Raw genomic sequence first — 6,962 nt, forward strand, 5'->3', positions numbered from 1 at the left:
AGTGGAGCATGGGAGCATGTCTTCTTCATCCACGGTACTTTAACAGAAGCTTCTTCCTCTCTCTGGTCTTCAGCTTTCTTGTCTGTGAAGTGAAGGGGTCGGATCTGACAGTCCTCCCCAGTTCTCAGACTTTAATCTTGAGGTTTCCTGCCTGCGCGCCAGGTTGAGTAGTTACCGTTGGGTTAAGGAGACTCCCTCAACCATTTGCTGTGTGGAAATGAGACCAAATGTGAGGCCCCGTGGGTGAAGGACCGGCCACCCTTGCAAGGGACTCAAGCCTGAAGCGCAGATGAGGACTGAGCCTGGCCCTGCTCTCCCGGAAGGAAGCTGGTTAAAGGGAGTAAGGGCAGAAACGGTTACTTCATTTGCATAAGCTTCATTTGCACAACTTATAAGTAGGCGGCTGAGCCACCGCCAGCCAGAAGTCCCATCCTCCCTGGATCAGCACCTCAGAACAAGTCAGGGGGATGTCACTGGCTGAGCTAGGAAGTAATGATGCCCAGAGGCTGGGCGTGGTGGCTCACGCCTGTAATCCTAGCACTTTGGGAGGCCAAGGCGGGCAGATTGCTCAAGGTCAGGAGTTCGAAACCAGCCTGAGCGAGACCCCGTCTCTACCAAAATAGAAATAAATTAATTGACCAACTAAAAATATATATACAAAAAATTAGTCGGGCATGGTGGCACATGCCTGTAGTCCCAGCTACTCAGGAGGCTGAGGCAGTAGGATCGCTGAGCCCCGGAGATTGAGGTTGCTGTGAGCTAGGCTGACGCCATGGCACTCACTCTAGCCTGGGCAACAAAGTGAGACTCTGTCTCAAAAAAAAAAAAAAAAAAAAAAAAATGATGCCCAGAGTTTGGAATTGGATGGTCTGCCTCTTGCAAGTGCCCAGCGGGGTGGACCCTGGCTGAAGCCAAGCTGCAGAGTGGGGGTGCAGCCTTGCCAGGCTCCCCTGACGTCCAGCTGAACTGACCATGGCATGGAGTTTTGAGGGCAGGAGCTCTTCCCTCCATCAGGGGAAGTTTAAGTCAGGAACAAGGGTGGGAGCTGGGGAAGACAGTTGAGAATGACCCCATAGAGCCAAATGGATCATCTGAGGACCCAAATGTTTCAAACATTTGCTCTCATTGGCAAGAAGGATGACCTTAACAACCACCACCAACACTGACTGAGCACCTACCATGTGTCACACATGAAGTGTGTGTGGTATCTCATTGCATTTAATATGGGTTACCCCATCTATGCTCACTACAACCTTACTAGGTACTACTGTTGTCTTCATTATACAGATGAGGAAACTGAGGCATACAAGGTTAGGAGATGTACCCAGAAGCACACAGTTATTAAGCTATGCTGCAGTGCTTCAAATCTAGGTCCATCTGACCAGAGGCCATTCTTGTAAGCACTGATGCCCTGTTGGCCCACAAACAGCACACTTTCAAACACCACTTAATCATGTCTGGGTTACTATGCCAAGGGGTCTAGGTTCAGATTCATTGGAATTAAAGGGCTCTCAATGGCCATCTAGTTCCATTTCTCATTTGATGTTGCAACCCCCTAAACAATCCTAGGGGGCGTTGAAATGATTTTCCTGCCTCCACTTCAATGCCTCTGGTGCTGGGGTGGGGGGATTGGGTCACACCCTCTCAAGGCTGCTCATTCATTCCACCCCTTCATAGATCCGACTCCCAAACCCTAGGACTCTACAACCCGAGACATGCTGACATAGGCAATTGTAGGTAGGACAGTAGGAAAAAACCCACTAAGCCATATGAACATACACCAATCCATTCATGCAAAGATGCCTCATAGGTAAACTTAGACATCCATAAATATGGACACAGATACATTTGAGTGTATTTCAAACAGCTTTCTCTTCCCTGCTGGCCCAGTCTGGACAGAGAACTCTGCTGCTCCTCTTTCTCGGTTCTCCCCCAGGTAGGTGCTCGCATGGCCATTCCACCCTTGCAAGCTTCCCAAGAAGCCACAGTAGGGACCAGCCGGCAAAGGGGGAGTCCCAGTAGGCTGGGTCCCAGAGAGCTGGGGCAGGGAGAAGGTAGAGGGAGATTCGTGGTGGACAGGATCCCAAAGATGACAGTACCAACAGAGATGCTGCCATTGAGGCCTCTGCAGAGGTTTGGAGGGTGGGGAAGCTGGGAAGCTGGGTGGGCAAGGGTCCAGGAGGCAGTCAGCTGTCAGAGATGTAGGGAATGGGAATTCCACTGGCAAATATTTATTGAGTGCTCACTATCTGCTGGTATTGGATGAGCAGGGTTCAGGTCGGGCTGGAAAACACTTCCTGGAACTGATTGGTTTCTGGTGGGACAGAGGACAGGTAAGCCCCAGCATTAGGCCATTGTTTGAATCAGGCCCCACCAATCTCTGGGCTACCACAGGTGGTCAGGGGCCTGTCAGGATCAACAGACAATGAGAGAGACTGGCCCAGGGGACTGCTAAATAGGACACCTGCCCAGGCCAACCTATTCTACCACCCTTGTCCTCCTGCAAAGCCAAGGCCAAGCTATTTCAGCAGAGGACCTGAGCCTGCCCAGCACAGGTGAGGCCTGGACTCACCTCTGAAGAAGACTATGGCACCTGAAGTTGCTGGAAATCCATCCTTGAGCCCACCGTGGCCGGGGAGTGCTGCCCTAGCCCTCGGGGGAGAGGCGGGGATGGTCACCCACTTCTGATCTTACTGAATGTGTCTTAGAAACAGCCCCACGTGTGCTTTCTTTCCCCATTTTGGTTTGTACGCTGCATACCATGTCTGTGTGTCCAAGCTTTTGTCTGAGGGTGTGGGCAGCCCTGACATCCAGCATCAAGCTCACTGCTGGCCTGGGCATCTCCGCCAGACCCGCCCACGGGCCCACCCATCGCAGAGTCCCAGCCCGTGCTTCCAGTTCTGCAGGCCACTCCCAATGCCATCTTCAGCCTGGAATGCCCTCTCCTCACCTGACCTGCTCACCTGTCCTTCTCCTACTCATCCTCAGCCCCAGGGCAGATCCTCCTACCCACAAAGCCTGGCCTCCTCTGTCCAACCCACAGGATTGCTCTTGCCTATGGACTTAGTTCTTGACATTTGCCCCACGTGCCTTTGACTCAGCACAGCCACCTCTGATAGACCCGTTGCTGCTAATGTGGTGTCAGCGAATCCCTACGCTGTCGTGTAACTCTTCCTCCATACAAGCTGTTTCCTTAGCTCACCTCTGAAGCTCCTTGAGACGGGACCCTGTCTCATGGGTCCCCTTAGCTGCTTTGCATTGCCATCCAATGTGTGTTAGAAAACTGTCACCATGTGCCTGGGGGCTGCAATGATCACTCGTGACTGAACAGGGAACTGGTTGGCTTTCTGGCCCCACTTGTTATTAAAGACTGGGGTGAAGATAATTAGCACAAGAGAGACTAGAGGGCTCCCCCATAGCTGTGATGGCACCAATATTTGTATGTAGGGGGCCTTACAGGCAGTGAATGGAGGTGGAGTCTGGGGACTCATCTCAAGGTTGCATTTTCATAGCAAACATGCTGTTTTTAGCTATGTTTATTTGGGCCTAATGGAAATTTAGGGGGACCTAACTCCCAAGCCACCCCTTAGCACCACCACTGCAAAGAGGAAGGCACCAGCAATTTCTGGATCCACACTGTCACAGATAACTCAACTTTAGGATCCCAACGTGACCACCTGCCTACACTTTCTGCCAGCTGTGCTAAGGTTTGTTTTACACTGCCCAACAGCAGTTATAAAATAAAATTACTATTGCATGTCCTCAGACTCCACTGGCTTTGGAGAGTGGCTGCAGGCACAATGGGAACAAAGAGAAGTGGGTGAGACAGGCAGACAGAGATAAGGAGGGTGTGAGAGACTGTGAAGGTGTGAGCAAGGGCAAGATGAAGAGAGAGAGCCATGCCCGAGGCTGACCAGGAACCAGGCACTGACATGACACCTGGCCCACCTCTCACTCCAAGCGTGTGGGCACAGTTGGCTGTACGCCAGGACTGGCAGGAACAGTTCCTCACCCACGATGTGAAAATCTACACTCTGTCAAAATTATCATCATTATTGTGCTAAGGTAGTTGGGTTATGAGAAATTTACCCCTTTGTCATTCATTCATTCATTCATTCAGCTGACACATAGTCATTGAGGGCCACAGTGTGCCAGACACAGTGCCAAGTAAAGTGGACACAGGTCATGGATGCTGTGTCCAGAGGGGAAGGAAGATCATAGGTGAAGGGCATTTGCAGCCACGACCCAAGCAGCAGAGCACAGATCTGAGACCATCGCTCCTACAGCTACACCACTGGGAGTCGAATCCCAGCTCTGCCATTCGACAGCTGTATAACCCTGGGCATGTTCTCTGACCCTCTGTGCCTCAGTTTCCCTGTAGATGTTAAAAAGTAGCAAGTAAGAGCACATTACAGGGCTGTTTTGAGGACTGAATAATGCTTGCAGAGCTTTTAGAATAGTGCCTAGCACATGCCAAGACCAGGTAAGTATTTGTTTAAAAAAAAAATTAGGCCCCACAAAGGGCCCAGTTTAGATAGGATGGTTAGGAAAGGCCTTCCTGAAAAAAATGACATTTAAAACAGAGGCACAGGCCGGGCGCGGTGGCTCACGCCTGTAATCCTAGCTCTCTGGGAGGCCGAGGCGGGCGGATTGCTCGAGGTCGGGAGTTCGAAACCAGCCTGAGCAAGAGCGAGACCCCGTCTCTACTATAAATAGAAAGAAACTAATTGGCCAACTAATATATATAGAAAAAATTAGCCGGGCATGGTGGCTCATGCCTGTAGTCCCAGCTACTTGGGAGGCTGAGACAGAAGGATCGCTTGAGCCCAGGAGTTTGAGGTTGCTGTGAGCTAGGCTGACGCCACGGCACTCACTCTAGCCTAGGCAACAAAGTGAGACTCCGTCTCAAAAAAAAAAATAAAAAAAAATAAAAAAAATAAAACAGAGGCACAATGCATAAGAAGGTGGAAACTTCTCCAAACTCTCCATAATGGGCTATTTCTTTTATAATTCCACAAATAAATTTAAATTTTAAAAATGTGTACTCTCAGTATCTTCAAGTCTTGGGGATGTCCCCTTGATGAGTTGCACTGTCTGTCTCACCTGGCTGGGTCCCAAAGTGAACCACCTGTGTCCTGCAGCCAGAGGAGCTGTGCCTTGTTCCGAGGGGGGCTAGGAGCTGCAGTGCGGAACAGGTCCATGGCACAGCCTCCCGAGCTTTGGCTCTACTTGATGAGGTTACCCACAGCTGCCTGGTGCAAAGCCAAGAACCAGAGAGGCAGAAGGACAGAGACGGCTGACCTCCTCTGTGGGCCACCAGACAGGCCAGCGGCACATGCACACTCTCCCTCCAACACCCAGCTAGCCCCTGCAGAGCTCAGCCCCAGCAAATCCAAGCAGGTGGAAGTGGCTGCCTGCCTCTCCCTTTGATTCCCACCCTGGGGTGCCCTTGTTCCCCACGGGCCCCTGCAACACTCCCTCACCCTAAGTGACACTCTGGACCTTGCCACCTGACCATTCCTTTAAATCTCCCCCTAATGCCATTGCCGCAGGGCCCTTCCTTTTCTATTTTTCTTCTTACTGTGATTATTAAAAGTATTAATTACCATCTTCCCAAGTTGTGTATCCACATAACAGGGGCCTTCTAGAGACAACTCGAGGACTAGAAAGCAAGCAGCCATGCACCCAGGCAGAGTGCAGGGACATTTCAGGGCAGGGAACTCTGAGGACCCTTCTAACAAAACTGCGCTTGTAGCTGGCTAGGCCACCGCTGGGAAGGTGCTTGGAGGAGGCTGTCCCCTCTCCCCTTTGACAGCCCGAGCTGCCAAAGTCATAGACAGGAAGAGCAGGAAGACATACCCAAACACTTCTAGGGCTAACCGCTGTTTATAAATGAGGAAACTGAGGCCCAGAAAGAGGAAGTGGGTGGCCCAAGGCCACATGGCTGCTGAGAAGCTGAGGCTCCCCCTGCCCACCTGTAGGACCCCATGCTACCTCAAGCTCTGGTTGACAGGGCACTTTTCTGGGTGGTCATGTAGACTTAAAATGTCCTGCTGTCATGGCCCCAGCAAAAAGGCCCCCTCTCTGCACTGCTCTGCTGGAGAGGTTCCCCTGAGTGCCCGGGAAACCTGCATGGTCCTCCATTCAGCAACCCAGAACAGCTCTAGCTGCCCACAACTCACACCCCAGTGAGAAAAACAAGACCCCAAGCTCCCTCTAAGGGCCAAGATCATGGCAGGAAGAGTCAGGGCAAGGCCCCACGTGTCCGGCTCCCTGGTCCAGGGGCCACCCAGGTTAGAGTCTGCACCCACACATGAGCAACCTGAACCCCACACCTCCCAGCACAAAATGAGAGCCCGAGCTCCAAGCTCAGCCTTCTTCCTTCTGGGGTCACCAGGTTTCTTCCTCCATGTTCCACCTCCTGCCACCAGCAGCAGCACCTCTGACCCACCAAGGCCACCTGCTCCAGGAAGACCCCCAGGCATGGGAGAGAAGACGCTTTCAAAGCACAGCTAAGTCAGACCCAGCTTCTCAGGGAGATCAGTTTCAATATCCCTGGGAGGGACGACAGCTGCCCATGGCCTGAGCCACAAGCCCCTTCACCCTGGGGTGCCATCTGGCTCGGCTGCAGGTGGGCTACAGATGGGGTCTGGAAGAGGCCAGAGCTGAGAGACGGAGGCCTGAACTGGCTGCGGCAACCAGACAGGCCTGAGTGGACACTTGATGCAGGTGCGTGGCCCTGGCCGATGTATGAGAAGCCCAGTACTCGGTGTATGGGTCGGGGTATAAGGACGTATTTTGGAAATACATGTACTCTCTGGCCTTTCGGTCCGCGGAAGGGAGAGAGGAATTAAGCACAACTGCCAGGTCAGAATTCGCTCCAGCCACCAGCTTCTATACCTGTCTGATACCCAGGTGGCCTGTGCCAGTGGCGAGGGGAGAGCACCCCGTCACTGGGAAGC

This window comes from Microcebus murinus, chromosome 10 (assembly GCF_040939455.1).
Source record: "Microcebus murinus isolate Inina chromosome 10, M.murinus_Inina_mat1.0, whole genome shotgun sequence".
NCBI classification, from domain to species: domain Eukaryota; kingdom Metazoa; phylum Chordata; class Mammalia; order Primates; family Cheirogaleidae; genus Microcebus; species Microcebus murinus.